This window comes from Durio zibethinus, chromosome 7 (genome assembly GCF_047325235.1).
Source record: "Durio zibethinus cultivar Kanyao isolate XHJ-2024 chromosome 7, ASM4732523v1, whole genome shotgun sequence".
Classification (NCBI taxonomy): Eukaryota; Viridiplantae; Streptophyta; class Magnoliopsida; order Malvales; family Malvaceae; genus Durio; species Durio zibethinus.
In genome coordinates this window covers 3577786-3594866 of record NC_143168.1, presented here as the reverse complement: position 1 = coordinate 3594866, position 17081 = coordinate 3577786, and positions in this window count along the sequence as shown.

Below are 17081 nucleotides of genomic sequence, written 5' to 3'. Positions count from 1 at the left end.
TTAGGCGTACGGAGTTGATTCCATGTCTAAGCATACGAAGTTCATTCCCAGTCTAAGAGTTTGAGCCACAGTGCACATGCTGGGCTTGGAGAGCCTAACCGACGGCGTTGGGGGTTCCGGCGATTGAGGGGGCCGGGGGTGTGCGCACATGATGTGCGATGGGTGCTGGTACATGGCCCTTATATTGGCCCCCTATCCCTCATCAAACCTTGAGAACTCACACCCCCTTAAAGAGCATTTGAGATTTTATAGGTTTGCTGCCAGTAGCCATTAAAGTATCTGAAATGGGGACACTTTTTTCAAACGGTCACAAAATCTTCTCCACTTCGAGTTTTTAGTTGAATTGTTTTGTGCATGCCAACAAAAATACAAGGATCACCTCTACCAAATTTAGGGATAAAACTATTTCTAAAAAAATTTTAAAAAATTCTAAACTGCAAAAAGTTTTGAAAATCGTGAAAAATAGAAAACGGGTCGTCTTGCCATGAAACTTTACATGAAGGTGTAGGGGACCATTGTATGAATTTACAAGCCATAAAAATGGCATTGGCATGGCAGAAATATGAAGATGTGCTTGAACCCACCCACCACCCGTTCGATCCCCGGCTTGCGCATCCTGCCTCTCTGGTCGGCTGAGCGTCCGCATGCTCATTTTGTGGGTTGACTTAGGCATACAGAGTTCATCCCTAGTCTAAGCATACGGAGTTCATTCCCAATCTAAGATCGGACCGGACCGAGGGTTGCGTAGTAGCATCCGTAGCACGCAGGGGGGACCGAGCCGATCCCCAGCTTGCGCATTCTGCCTCTCTAACCGGTTGAGCACCCGCACGTCCGTTTCATGGGTTGGCTTAGGCATAGGGAGTTCATTCCATGTCTAAGCCCTAGCCGGATCGAGGGTTGTGGCAGTGGGACTGATAGCATGCAGAGGGGGATCGAGCCAATCCCTGGCTTGCGCATTATGCCTCTTCGGCCGACTCAGTGCCTGCACGCTCGTTTCGTGGGTTGACCTAGGCATACGAAGTTCATTCCTAGTCTAAGATCGAATCAGACCAAGGGTTAAGGTAGCAGGATCGACAGCACGTAGGGGAGACCGAGTTGGTTCCCGGCTTACGCATTCTGCCTCATCGACCGGTTGAGCTCCCACACGCTTGTTTCGTGGGTTGGCTTAGGCATACGGAGTTCATTCCATGTCTAAGCATATGGAGTTCATTCCCAGTCTAAGATCGGACCAAATCGAGGGTTACGATAGCAGGACTAGCAGCAGGATTGACAGTACGCAAGGGGGACCGGGCCGATCCCCAACTTGTGCATTCTGCCTCTTCGATCGGTTGAGTGGTCGCACGCTCGTTTAATGGGTTGGCTCAGGCATACAGAGTTAATTCCATGTTTAAGCCCCAGTCGGACCGAAGGTTGTGGTAGCAGGACCAGCAGTGGGATCGACAGCACGCAGAGGGGGACCGGGCTGATCCCCGGCTTGGGCACTATGCCTCTCCGATCGTCTCAGCACCCGAACACTCATTTCATGGGTTGACTTAGGCATATAGAGTTCATTCCCAGTATAAGATCAGACCGGACCGAGGGTTGCGGTAGCAGGATCGACAGCATGCAGGGGGCTCGAGTCGATCCCCGGCTTACGCATTCTGCCTCTCCGGTTGGCTGAACGCCTGTATGCTCATTTCGTGGGTTGGCTTAGGCATATGGAGTTCATTCCATGTCTAAGTATACGGAGTTCATTCCCAATCAAAGATCAGACCAGATCGACGGTTGCGGTAGCAGGACCAATGACAGGATTGACAGCACGTAAGGGGGGACCAGGTCAATCCTCGACTTGCACATTCTCCTTCTCCGATCGACCTCTCAGATCGATTGAGCGCCCGCACGCTCATTTTGTGGGTTGACTTAGGCATACGGAGTTCATTCCCAGTCTAAGATCAAACCGGATCGAGGGTTGTGGCAACAGGATGGACAGCACGTAGGGGGGACCAGGCCGATCCTCAGCTTATGCATTCTGCCTCTCCGGTCGGCTGAGAGGTCGCACGCTCATTTCATGGGTTGGCTTAGGCATACTGAGTTCATTCCATGTCTAAGCCCCAGTCAGACCGAGGGTTGTGGCAGCAGGACTGGCGGCAGGATCGACAGCACGCAAAGAGGGACCGAGCTGATCCCCAGCTTGGGCATTATGTCTCTCCAGCCGGCCTCTCCAGTCGGTTGAGTGCCCGCACGCTCGTTTCGTCGGTTGACTTAGGCATACGAAGTTCATCCTTAATCTAAGCATACGAAGTTCTTTCCCAGTCTAAGATCAGATTAGATCAAAGGTTACGGCAGTAGGATCGATAGCATGTAGGGGAGATCAGACTGATCCCGGCTTGCACATTCTACCTCTCCAGCCAGCTGAATGCCCGTACGCCTGGTTCGTGGGTTGGCTTAGGCATAGGGAGTCCATTCCATGTCTAAGCCCCAGTGGAACTAATGGTTGAGGTAGCAGGACCGACAGTACGTAGAGGGGGATCGGGCTGATCCCCGACTTGCGCATTATGCCTCTCCGATCGGCTCAGCGCCCGAACGCTCGTTTCATGGGTTGACTTAGGTATACAGAGTTCATTCCAGTCTAAGATTGGATCAGACCGACAGTTGTGACAGTAGGATTGATAGCACGCAGGGGGGACCGGGCTGGTCCCCAGCTTGCGCATTCTGCCTCTTCGACCGATTGACCACCCGCACACTGGTTTCATGGGTTGGCTTAGGCATACGGAGTTCATTCCATGTCTAAGCATACAGAGTTCATTCCCAGTCTAAGATCAGATCGAACCGAGGCTTGCGACGGCAGGACCAGCAGTAGGATCGTCTGCACGTAAGGGGACCGGGCCGATCCCCGGCTTGCGCATTTTGCCTCTCCGGCCGGTTGAGCACCCGCACGCTCGTTTTGTGGGTTGACTTAGGCATACGAAGTTCATACCTAGTCTAAGCATACAGAGTTCATTCCCAGTCTAAGATCAAACTGGACCGAGGGTTGCGACAGCAGGATCAGCAGCACACAGGGGGGACCGGGCTGATCCTCGGCTTGCTCATTCTACCTCTCCGTCCGGCTGAGCGCCTGCACGCCTGTTTTGTGGGTTCGCTTATGCATAGGCAGTTCATTCCATGTCTAAGCCCCCGCCGGGCTGAGGGTTGTGGTAGCGGGACAGGCAGCACGCAGAGGGGGACCGGGCCGATCCCTGACTTGCGCATTCTGCCTCTCCGGCCGGCTGAGCGCCCGCATGCTCGTTTCATGGGTTGGCTTAGGCATACGGAGTTCATTCCATGTCTAGGCATACGAAGTTCATTCCCAGTGTTACAGTTTGAGCCACGGTGCACATGCTGGGCTCGGGAATGTGCTAGTGTCGTATTTTTTTCGCTCGAGGTGCCATCGTCGGAGCATCATCGAAGAGCCTAACCGACGGCTTTGGGGGTTTCGACGATTTGGGGGCCGGGGGGTGTGCGCACATGATGTGCGATGGGTGCTGGCACTTGGCCCTTATATTGGCCCCCTATCCTTCATCAAACCTCTAGAACTCACACCCCCTTAAAGAGCATTTGAGATTTTATAGGTTTGCTGCCAGTAGCCATTAAAGTGTTTGAAATGGGGACACTTTTTTCAAATGGTCACAAAATCTTCTCCACTTTGAGTTTTTAGCTGAATGTTTTTGTGCATGCCAAAAAAAATACAAGAATCACCTCTACCAAATTTGGGGACAAAACGCTTTCTAAAAAAATTTTAAAAAATCCGGAACCGCAAAAAGTTTTGAAAATCATGAAAAATAGAAAACGGGTCGTCTTGCCATGAAACTTCACATGAAGGTGTAGGGGACCATTGTATGAATTTACAAGCCATAAAAATGGCATTGGAATGGTAAAAATATGAAGATGTGCTTGAACCCACCTACCACCCGCTCGATCTCCGACTTCTGCATCCTGCCTCTCTGGTCGGCTGAGCGTCCGCACGCTCGTTTCATGGGTTGACTTAGGCATACGAAGTTCATCCCCAGCCTAAGCATACGGAGTTCGTTCCCAGTCTAAGATGGGACCAGACCGAGGGTTGCGACAGCGGGATCGGTAGCACGTAGGGCGGATCGGGCTGATCCCCGGCTTGCGCATTCTGCCTCTCCGGCCGGTTGAGCGTCCGCATGCTTGTTTCATGGGTTGGCTTAGGCATAGGTAGTTCATTCCATGTCTCAGCCCTAGCCGGATCGAGGGTTGTGGCAGCGGGACCGGCAGCACGCAGAGGGGGATCGGGCAGATCCTTGGCTTGCGCATTCTACCTCACAGGCCGGCTGAGCGCACACACGCTCGTTTTGTAGGTTGGTTTAGGCATACAGAGTTCATTGCATGTCTAAGCATACAGAGTTCATTCCCAGTCTAAGAGTTTGAACCACGGTGCACATGTTGAGCTCGGGCATGTGCTGGTGCCGTATTTTTTTTGCCCGGGGCACCATCACTGGAGCATCGTCGGAGCATCACCAGGGAGCCTAACCGACGACATTGAGGGGGCCGGGTGGGTGTACGCACATGATGTGCAATGGGTGCTGATACTTGGCCCTTATATTGGTCCCCTATCCCTCATCAAACCTCTAGAACTCACACCCCCTTAAAAAGCATTTGAGATTTTATAGGTTTGCTACCAGTAGCCATTAAAGTGTCTGAAATGGGGACACTTTTTTCAAACGGCCACAAAATCTTCTCCACTTCAGGTTTTTAGCTGAATTTTTTTTAGCATGCCAAAAAAAAATACAAGGATCACCTCTACTAAATTTGGGGTCAAAAACCTTTCTAAAACAATTTTAAAAAATCTCGAACCGTAAAAAGTTTTGAAAATCATGAAAAATAGAAAACGGGTCGTCTTGCCACGAAACATCACAAGAAGGCTTAGGGGACCATTGTATGAATTTACAAGCCATAAAAATGGCATTGGCATGGCAGAAATATGAAGATGTGCTTGAACCCACCTACCACCAGTTCGATCCCCGGCTTACGCATCCTGCCTCTCTTGTTGGCTGAGCGTCGCACGCACGTTTCGTGGGTTGACTTAGGCATACAGAGTCCATTCCCTATCTAAGAATACGGAGTTCATTCCTAGTCTAAGATCAAATTGGACTGAGGGTTACGGCAGTAGGATCGACAGCATGCATGGGGGACCGGGCCGATCCCCGGCTTATACATTCTGCCTCTCCGACCAGCTGAGCGCCCGCATGCCTGTTTCGTAGGTTGGCTTAGGCATAGGGAGTTCATTCCATGTCTAGGCCCCAGTCGGACCGAGGGTTGTGGTAGCGGGACCGATAGCGCACAGAGAGGGATCAGGCCGATCCTCGGCTAGCACATTATGCCTCTCTGGCCAGCTCAGCGTCCGTACACTCATTTTGTGGGTTGACTTAGTCATATGGAGTTGATTCACAGTCTAAGATCGGATAAAACTGACTGTTGTGGTAGCAAGATCAACAGCACGTAGGGGGGACCGAGCCGATCCCCGACTTATGCATTCTACCTCTCCGATCGATTGAGCGTCCGCTCGTTCGTTTCGTGGGTTGGCTTAGGCATATGGAGTTCATTCCATGTCTAAGCATATGGAGTTCATTCCTAGTCTAAGATTGGACCGGACCAAGGGTTACGGCAGCAGGACCAGCAGCAGGATCGACAGCACGTAGGGGGGACTAGGTCCCCGACTTGGTATTTTGCCTCTCCGGCAGGTTGAGTGCCCGCACGCTCGTTTCATGGGTTGGCTTAGGCATATGAAGTTCATTCCATGTCTAAGCCCCAACAGGACCGAAGGTTGTGGCAGCAAGACCGGTAACGGGATCGACAGCACGTAGAGGGGGACCCGGTTGATCCCCGGCTTGCGTATTATGCCTCTTCGACCGGCCTCTCCGGCCTACTGAGCGCCTGCACGCTCATTTTGTGGGTTGACTTAGGCATACGAAGTTCATCCCCAGTCTAAGCATATGGAGTTCATTCCCAGTCTAAGATTGGATCGAACCGAGGGTTGCGACAGCAGGATTGGCAGCACGTAGGAGGGATCGGGTCGATCCTCGGCTTGCGCGTTCTACCTCTTCGGCCGGCTGAACGCCCACACGCCCTTTTCGTGGGTTGGCTTAGGCATAGGGAGTTCATTCCATGTCTAAGCCCCAACTGAACCGAGGGTTGTTGTAGCAGGACCGGCAGCACACAGAGGGGGACCGGGCCGATCCTCGACTTGCACATTATGCCTCTCCGGTCGGCTCAGTGCCCAAACGCTCGTTTCGTGGGTTGACATAGGCATATGGAGTTCATTCCCAGTCTAAGATCAGACCGGACCAAGGGTTGCAGCGGCAGGATCAACAGCACGTAGAAGGGATCGAGCTAGTCCTCGGCTTGCGCATTCTGCCTTTCCGACCGGCTGAGCGCCCGCACGCTCATTTCGTGCGTTGGCTTAGGCATACGAAGTTCATTCCATGTCTAAGCATACGGACTTCATTCCTAGTCTAAGATCGAATGAGACCGAGGGTTTTGGTAGCAGGACTAGCAGCAGGATCGGCAGCGCGTCGGAGGGGACTGGACGGATCCCCGGTTTGTGCATTCTGCCTTTCTGATCGGTTGAGTGCCCGCACGCCCGTTTCATGGTTTCGCTTAGGCATACGGAGTTCATTCCATGTCTAAGCATACAAAGTTCATTCACAGTCTAAGATTTTGAGCCACGGTGCACATGCTGGGCTCGGGCATGTGGTGTTGCCGCATATTTTTTTCCTGGGGCACCATCACCGGAGAGCCTAACCGACGGCATTGGGGGTTCCGGTGATTGGGGGGCCCGGGGGTGTGCGCACATGATGTGCGATGGGTGCTGATACTTGGCCATTATATTCGCCCCCTATCCCTCATAAAACCTCGAGAACTCACACCCCCTTAAAGAGCATTTGAGATTTTATAGGTTTGCTGCCAGTAGCCATTAAAGTGTCTAAAATGGGGACACTTTTTTCAAACGGTCACAAAATCTTCTCTACTTCAAGTTTTTGGCTGATTTTTTTTGTGCATGCCAACAAAAATACAAGCATCACCCCTACCAAATTTGGGGACAAAAATCTTTCTAAAAAAATTTTAAAAAATCTCGAACCCAAAAAGTTTCAAAAATCATGAAAAATAAAAAACGGGTCATCTTGCCACGAAACTTCTCGTGAAGGCTTAGGGGACCATTGTATGAATTTACAAGCCATAAAAATGGCATTGGCAAGGCGGAAATATGAAGATGTGCTTGAACCCACCTACCACCCGTTTGATCCCCGGCTTACGCATGCTGCCTCTCTAGTCGATTGAGCGCCCGCACGTTCGGTTCGTGGGTTCACTTAGGCATACGGAGTTCATCCCCAATCTAAGCTTATGGAGTTCATTCCCAGTCTAAGATCAGATCTGATCAAGGGTTGCGACAGCAGGATCGGTAGCACGCAGGGGCGACCGGGCTGATCCCTGGCTTGCGCATTCTGCCTCTCCGGCTGGCTGAGCACCCGCACGCCCGTTTCATGGGTTGGCTTAGGCATAGGGAGTTCATTCCATGTCTAAGCCCCACTCGGACCGAGGGTTATGGCAGCGGGAATGGTAGGACGCAGAGGGGGACCGGACGGATCCCCGCATGCGCATTATGCCTCTCCGGTCGGCTTAGCGCCAGCACGCTCATTTTGTGGGTTGACTTATGCATACAGAGTTCATTCCCAGTCTAAGATCGGATTGGACTGAGGTTTCGACAGTAGGATCGACAACACAAAGAGGGGGACCAGGCCGATCCCCAGCTTGCGCATTCTGCATCTCTGGCCAGCTGATTGCCCGCACACTTATTTCGTGGGTTGGCTTAGGCATACAGAGTTCATTCCATGTCTAAGCCCCCAACCGGACCGAGGGTTGTGGCAGCAGGACCGATAGCGGAATCAGCTGCATGCGGAGGGGGACCGAGCTGATCCCCAGCTTGCGTATTATGCCTCTCCAGTTGGCTGAGCACCCGCAGCTCGTTCCATGGGTTGACTTACGCATACGGAGTTCATCCCCAGTCTAAGCATGCGAGTTCATTCCCAGTCTAAGATCGTACCAGACTGAGGGTTGTGGTAACGGGATCGACAGCACGCAGGGGGGACTGAGCTGATCCCCGTTTTGCGTATTCTACCTCTCCGGCTGGTTGAGGGCCTGCACGCTCGTTTCATGGGTTGGCTTAGGTATAGGGAGTTCATTCCATGTCTAAGCCCCAGTCGGACCGAGGGTTATGCCAGCGGGATCGGTAGCATGCAGAGGGGGACCGACAGCACGCAGCGGGGGACCGGGCGGATCCTCAGCTTGTGCATTATGCCTATTCAGTCGGCTCAGCGCCCGCACGCTTGTTTCATGGGTTGACTTATGCATATGGAGTTCATTCCCAGTCTAAGATCATACTGGACCAAGGGTTGCGACAGTAGGATCGACATCAAGCAGGGGGGATCGGGTTGATCCTCAGCTTGCGCATTCTACCTCTCCGGTTGGCTGAGCGCCCGCACACTCGTTTCGTGGGTTGGCCTAGGCATACGGAGTTTGTTCCATGTCTAAGCATGCGGAGTTCATTCCCAGTCTAAGATTTTGAGCCACGATGCACATGCTGGGCTCGGGCATGTGCTAGTGCCACATTTTTTTCACCCGGGGCACCATCGTTGGAGCATCGCCCGAGCATTGTCGGAGAGCCTAACCGGTGGCATTGGGGGTTTCGGCGATTGGGGGGCCGGGGGGTGTGCGCACATGATGTGCGATGGGTGCTGGTACCTGGCCCTTATATTGGCCCTCTATCCATCATCAAACCTCGAGAACTCACACCCCTATAGGTTTGCTGCCAGTAGCCATTAAAGTGTCTAAAATGGGGACACTTTTTTCAAACGATCACAAAATCTTCTCCACTTCGAGTTTTTAGCTGAATTTGGGGACAAAACTCTTTCTAAAAAAATTTTAAAAAATCTCGAACCATAAAACATTTTGGAAATTGTGAAAAATAGGAAACGGGTCGTCTTGCCACAAAACATCACATGAAGGCTTAGGAGACCATTGTATGAATTTACAAGATATAAAAATCGCATTGGCACGGCAGAAATCTGAAGATGTACTTCAACCCACCTACCACCCGTTCGATCCCCGGCTTACGCATCCTGCCACTCTGGTCGGCTGAACGCCCGCACGCTCGTTTCATGGGTTGACTTAGGCATACGGAGTTCATCCCCAGTCTAAGCATACGGAGTTCATTCCTAGTCTAAGATCAGATCGGGCTGAGGATTGCGACAGCAGGATCGACAGGACGCAGGGGGGATCGAGTCGATCCCCGACTTGCGCATTTTGCCTCTCCGAACCGGCTGAGCGCTCACACGCCTATTTCATGGATTGGCTTAGGCATAGGGAGTTCATTCGATGTCTAATCCCCAGTCGGATCGAGGGTTGTGACAGCGGGACTGGTAGCATGCAGAGGGGGATCGGGCCAATCCTCGACTTGCGCATTATGCCTCTCCGATCGACTCAACGCCCACACGCTCATTTCATGGGTTGACTTAGTCATACGGAGTTCATTCCCAGTCTAAGATCAGACTAGACCGAGGGTTACGGCAGCAGGATCGATAGCACGCAGGGGGGACTGGGTCGGTCGCTGGCTTGCATATTCTGCCTCTATAGCTGGCTGAGAGCTCGTTCGCTCGTTTCGTGGGTTGGCTTAGGCATACGGATTTCATTCCATGTCTAAGCATACGGAGTTCATTCCCAGTCTAAGATCAGATCAGACGGAGGGTTGCGACAGCAGGATCAGCAACACGCAGGAGAGGATCAGACCGATACCCGGCTTCCACATTCTGCCTCTCCAGCCTGTTGAGCGCCCGCACGCTTGTTTCGTGGGTTGGCTTAGGCATACGGAGTTCATTCCATGTCTAAGCCCCAGTCAGACCGAGGGTTGTGGCAGTAGGATCGGCAGCAAGATAGGCAACACGCAGAAAGGGATTGGGCTGATCCCCGGCTTGCGCATTACGCCTCTCCGGCCGGTTGAGTGCTCGCACACTCGTTTCGTGGGTTCACTTAGGCATACAGAGTTCATCCCCAGTCTAAGCATACGGAGTTCATTCCCAGTCTAAGATCGAACTAGACCGAGGGTTGTGGTAGCAGGATCTGCGGCATGCAAAAGGGATCGGGCTGATCCCTGGCTTGCGAATTCTACCTCTCCGATCGGTTGAGTGCCAGCACGCCCCGTTTCTTGGGTTGGCTTAGGCATAGGGAGTTCATTCCATGTCTAAGCCCCAACCAGACTAAGGGTTGTGGTAGCGGGACTGGCAGCACGCAGAGGGGGACCAGGCTGATCCCCAACTTGCGCATTATGCCTCTTCGGTCGGCTCAACGCCCGCACGCTCGTTTCGTGGGTTGACTTATGCATACGGAGTTCATTCCCAGTCGAAGATCAGACCAAACTGAGGGTTAGGACAGCAAGATCGATAGGACATAGGGGGGACCGGGCTGATCCCCGGCTTACGCATTCTGCCTCTCCGGTCGGCTGGGCGCCTGCACGCTCGTTTCATGGGTTGGCTTAGGCATACGGAGTTCATTCCATGTCTAAGCATACGGAGTTCATTCCCAGTCTAAGATTTTAAGCCATGGTTCACATGCTGGGCTCGGGCATGTGCTGGTGTCGTATTTTTTTACCTGGGACACCATCGTCGGAGCATCGCTGGAGAGCCTAACCGACGGCATTGGGGGTTCCGACGATTGGGAGGGCCGGGGGGTGTGCGCACATGATGTGCGATGGGTGCTGATACTTGGCCCTTATATTGGCCCCCTATCTCTCATCAAACCTTGGGAACTCACACCCCCTTAAAGAGCATTTGAGATTTTATAGGTTTGCTGCCAGTAGCCATTAAAGTTTCTGAAATGGGGACACTTTTTTCAAACAGGCACAAAATCTTCTCCATTTCAAGTGTTTAGCTGAATTTTTTTTGTGCATGCCAAGAAAAATACAAGGATCACCTGTAACAAATTTGGGGACAAAAATCTTTCTAAAAAAATTTTAAAAAATCCCGAACTGTAAAAAGTTTCAAAAATCCTAAAAAATAGAAAACGGGTCGTCTTGCCATGAAACTTCACATGAAGGCTTAGGGGACCATTGTATGAATTTACAAGCCATAAAAATGGCATTGGCATGGCAGAAATATGAAGATGTGCTTGAACCCACCTATCACCCGATCGATCCACGGCTTGCGCATCCTGCCTTTTCGGTCAGCTGAGTGCCCGCACGCTTATTTCGTGGGTTGACTTAGGCATACAGAGTTCATCCCCAGCCTAAGCATAGAGAGTTCAATCCCAGTCTAAGATCGGACAGGACCGAAGGTTACGACAGTAGGATTGGCAGCACGCAGGGGGACCGGACCGATCCCCAGTTTGCACATTCTGCCTCTACGACCGACTAAGCACCCGTACGCCCGTTTCGTGGGTTAGCTTAGGCATAGGGAGTTCATTCCATGTCTAAGCCCCAGTCGGACCGAGGGTTGTGGCAGCAGGACTGGCAGCACGCAGAGGGGGACCGGGCCTATCCCCAGGTTGCGCATTATGCCTCTCCGGTTGGCTCAGCGCCCGTAAGCTCGTTTTGTAGGTTGACTTAGGCAGACGGAGTTCATCCCCAATCTAAGCATACGAAGTTCATTCCCAGTCTAAGATCGGATTGGACCGAGGGTTGCAGCAACAGGACCAGCAGTAGGATCGGTAGCACGCAGGAGGGGACCGGGCCGATCCCCGACTTGCGCATTCTACCTCTCCAACCAGCTGAGCGCCCATGTCACGCCCTGGGCGGGCGCGCCAGGCACATCAGGTGCACCAGCAGGCATGCTGGCGGGTATCTGTGTGTAAAGCCTATCAAACAAGTTCAGAACGCCCGCCCAAGTTGCTGGCCAGCTCATGAGACCAAGGCCTGGCATACAAGCTACCCGCACCACATCCTGAAGGGCCCAAGGTGCAGGACACGCAAGGGAAGCTTCTGGAAGCAGGCAGGATCAGCTGGAGCATCCTGGCAGATTTGGTTGACCCTGAAAATCAGGAGTTAGCATCCTGATTGATTGTAATTTGTATAATCCCATGATTTTAGCCTTTATTCTAGGGATATGCCATTAAGTTGTAGCTGGAGCCTTAACTATAAATAGAGGGCTACTCCACCCTCATTTGTACACCATCAAACACTTCTGTTTCAATGAATACAAGAGTATTTCTAGAATTCTATCTTCTTATCCTGTTTCTCTTTAACTTGCGTAATCAGCCCTTCCCATTGTTCTAGTGCCTGCACGCTTGTGTTTTAGGCTGACTTAGGCATAAAGGAGGAGATTCCAAGCCTAAGGTTGCATGGTTTCTGAGTATAAGGTTGGAGCCCGTGATAGTTGGTATCAGAGCGGGTTTGATTCTGCGTGTTTGTGTTGTGCAGGTTAGATCGTGATTGAGGAGATGGCATCCCAAAGTGATGTTGCTAGCCAACAACCAGAGGCCCAGGAGCATGGGTGTGGAAGAGGCGAGAAAGCCAGTTCTAAAGATATCTGGTCTACCATGGACGGTAGGCTGGCCAAGGTGGAGGTGACCATAGGCAACATAGGGGAGAAGCTTGAGGAGGTAGAGAGTCACATTGCATCACTAGACTCCATGGGGGAAGAGATCCAAAGTGAGCTGGAAGCTGCTCTCAACAAAGGCATGGACGTGTTCACCTGAAAGAATTAGACCTTGGAGGTTGAAATGCTGACCTTATGCGATGGCATGGAGGCCATGCGCCAGCGGATGGAGGAGCTTGCCAATGAGCTCATTGCTTGGAAGACTGCCAGTGGGAATGGCATGTTTGCTGAAGTGTCCAAGTCCAGATTGGATGTCCCCAAGCCTAAGGAGTTCAAGGGGATTAGGGTAGCCAAGGAAGTAGACAACTACCTATGGGGTATGGAGCAGTACTTCCAGGCCATGGGCATGCAAGACGAGGTGATAAAGGTAAGCACCATTGCTATGTATCTCACTGATGTAGCCTTATTGTGGTGGAGGCACAGGTGTGATGATGTCAGGCATGGGAGTGCCAAGATTGGAACCTAGGCAGAGTTCCAAAAGGAGTTCAGAGAACAATTTTACCCGAAGTATGTCGATGATGGGGCATGGGCAAAGTTGCATAGGCTGAGCCAGCAAAGGGACATAAGGGAGTATGTCTAAAAATTCTCTAAACTGATGCTACAGATCTCAGATCTAGGTGAGAAGGATGCTTTATTTGCTTTCATGGATGGGTTGAAGCCATGGGTGAAGCATGAGCTACAAAGGAGAGGAGTTCATGACTTGGCTAAAGCCATGACTACTGCCGAGGCCTTGATAGAGTTCAAGCCTCTGAACAAGTTCGAGTCTACCAAGCCCAAGGGTAAGGGTAAGGACGATAGGGACCGAAAGAAGCAGTCCAAGAGGAAGGACCGTGATCGGGAGTCCAAGGATGGAGACCGAGACCGTTCAACCAAGGATGGCGAGAGAAAGCCACCACCAGGCAAGTGGAAAGCAAAAGGGGACCGAGAGCCACTAGCATGCTACCTATGTGGAGAGAGCCACATAGCACGCAATTACCCACAGAAAGGCAAACTGGCTACTATAGACAAGGAGTTTGATGAGGACCCAAAGTCAGCGGCAGTAAAGCTTGGGTCGTTGGTGCTTAATGCTGTCCAGAGTAAGGGGAGCCACAAGCCAAAAGGCTTGATGTTTGCGGGTCTAATGGTTGTGGGTCAGAAGGTGAGTGCACTGGTGGACACAGGTGCCTCACATCTTTTTATTTCAGGTGATGGAGCCCGAAAGCTCAGACTAAAGGTGCAGAAAGGGACTGGTACCATCAAAAAGGTGAACTCCAAGGAGGTTCCAGCCATTTGAGTAGCATTGGGAGTGGAGTTGCAGCTTGGAGACTAGAAAGGCAAGGAGACCATAGAGGTAATACCCCTTGATGACTATGAGTTTGTGATTGGGTTGGATTTTCTTGTTCGAATTAACGCCCTCCTTGTGCCTTTTGCCGATTGTGTTTGCATCTTGGATGCACGGTGCCAATGCCTAGTGCTATTGAGGAGAGGGTTCGGAGTTAGGTCACGGGTGGTGTCAGCCATCCAATTTGCCAAGGCGATAAGCTGACAAGAAGACACCTTCTTGGCAGCCCTGAATTATGACGAGCCAAGGGAGAAGGAGATTGAGTCACACTTGGAGGTGCTAAAGGTGCTAAAGACCTTTAGTGATGTGATGCTTGCAAAGCTGCCTAGCAAGCTACCACCTAAGAGGGAGGTGGACCACAAGATCAAGCTGGTGTCCGAGGCTAAGCCACCAGCTAGAGCCCCTTACCAAATGTCTCCACCAGAGTTAGAGGAGTTAAGGAAGCAGCTCAAAGAGTTAGTTGATGCTGGCTTCATCAGGCCATCGAAGGTGCCCTATGGTGCATCCGTTCTATTCCAGAATAAGCATGATGGGTCGTTGCGGCTGTGCATAGACTACCGGGCTTTGAACAAGCTAACCATCAAGAACAAGTACCCCATTCCACTCATTACAGACTTGTTCGATCAACTTGGGAGCACAAGGTGGTTCACCAAGTTGGATTTGAGGTCGGGCTACTATCAAGTCAGGATCACAGAGGGAGATGACCCAAAGATAGCATGTGTCACTCGGTATGGTTCGTATGAGTTCTTGGTGATGCCTTTCAGACTCATGAATGCTCCAGCAACATTTTGCACCCTTATGAACAAGGTACTTCAGTCGTTCCTTGATCGATTTGTTATGGTTTATTTGGATGACATTATGATCTATAGCCAGACTTTAAGAGAGCATGTAGACCACTTGAGACAGGTGTTAGAGGTGTTGCAGGCACACAAGCTATTTGTCAAGAGGGAGAAGTGCTCATTCGCCCAGCAAGAGATCTCGTTCCTAGGCCACATAGTGGGAGGTGGCAGGATACGCATGGATGAAGGCAAGATACACGCCATCCTGGAGTGGCAACTGCCAGCCAAGGTCACTGAGTTGAGATCATTCCTTGGGCTAGTTAACTACTACAGGCACTTCATCAAAGGTCACTCAGCAATAGCCACACCATTGACTGACTTGCTCTAGAAAGGGAAAGCATGGGAGTAGATCGCAGGGTGCCAGGAAGCCTTTGACCGAGGAGCCTATCTTGGCCTTGCCAGACCATGCCAAGCCGTATGAGGTACATACGGATGCATCAGACTTTGCCATAGGGGGCATGTTGATGTAAGAGGGACGTCCAATCACGTTCGAGAGCAGGAAGTTGAACGAGACTGAACGTAAGTACACGATCCAAGAGAAGGAGATGACTGCAGTGGTACACTGCTTGTGCACTTGGCACCATTACCTGTTGGAGTCGAGGTTCATGGTAAGGATAGACAATGTGGCGACCAGCTACTTTCAGATGTAGAAGAGCTGTCCCCCAAGCAGGCGAGATGGCAAGATTTTCTTGTAGAATTTGATTTTCAGATGCAGTACAAGCTAGGATAGGCGAACCTAGTGGCAGACGCCCTGAGCAGAAAGGCTAACCTTGCTACCATTAGCCAACCAAAGGGGTCACTAGTGTCGTGCATCAAGGAGGGACTTGCGCATGATCCTACAGCCAAGGCTTTGATGGAGTACGCCTAGCAAGGTAAGACTAGGTAGTTTTGGTTGCAGGATGGCTTGCTGTACACTAAGGGCAGTAGACTGTTTATGCCACAGCACATGAAGCTCCGTAAGGAAGTTTTGCAAGAATGCCATGATTCAAGGTGGGCTGGACACCTCGAAATAAGCCACACCCTGGCGCTGATCGAGGACCGATACTACTGGCCGCACATGAGGGACGATGTGAAGGCCTATGTGAAGACTTATCTTGTGTGCCAACAGGACAAGGTGGAGCTCAAGAAACCAAGGGGTCTTTTAGAGCCATTGCCAGTGCCAGAGCAACCATGGGAGAGTATTTCTCTGGACTTTATAGTCGGTCTACCCAAAGCAGAATGGTTTGGAAGCATCATGGTAGTGGTGGACAGGTTTTCCAAGTATGGAATCTTCATTCCAGCAACTAAGGAGTGCCCAGTCGAAGAGGTAGCTCGATTATTCCTGAAGAACATGGTTAAGTACTGGGGAGTGCCGAGGACCATTGTTAGTGATCAGGACGGGCATTTCACGGGTAGGTTCTGGACTGAGTTGTTCAAGCTGTTGGAGTCAGACTTGAACTTTTCCACCAGCATGCATCTGCAGACCGATGGGCAGACAAAGTGAGTAAATGGACTATTGGAGATCTACCTCAAGCACTATGTGAGTGCCACACAAAGGGACTGGCCAAAGTTGCTAGATATTGCGTAGTTTTCCTACAACTTGCAAAGGAGCGAGGCAATGAACTAGAGCCCATTTGAGGTTGTGACAGGGCAACAACCACTAACACCCGGTTTGATTGCTGCAGGTTATACAGGGCTGAATCTAGCAGCATACAAGTTTGCCAAGGCATGGCAGGAGCAAACTGACTTGGCTAGAGTTTGTCTACACAAGGCGGCCAAGAGGTCAAAGAAGTGGGCAGACCAGAATAGGCAGGACGTGCAGTTCCAAGTTAGAGACTTGGTGTTGGTGAAGCTGCATCCCATTGTGCACCATAGGGGGCTGCACAAAGGCCTAGTCCAGAGGTATGAGGGACCTTTTCGAGTAGTCAAGAGGGTAGGCAAAGTTGCCTACAAGCTGGATATGCCACCCAAGCCGAGGGTACACCCGGTGTTCCATGTGAGCATGCTTAAGCCGATGAGGGAGATCCAGGACAGGTAGAGTCAAAGCGTGCACCATTGGGAGCAAGGGCCTCATATGAGAAGGAGGTCCACAGTATCATAGTTGATCGAGAGGTGAGACGAAAGAATTATAAGCCAAGACAAGAGTACTTGGTGTGCTGGAAGGGACTTCCAGACAGTGAGGTGAGCTGGGAACTAGCAGATGACTTATGGCAGTTCGGGGATCAGATCAGGCAGTACCATGCAGAAGATGCAACGAGGGCATTGTGCAATCAGGTGGGGGAGAATGCAATGCCCTGGGAGGGCACGCCAGGCACATCAGGC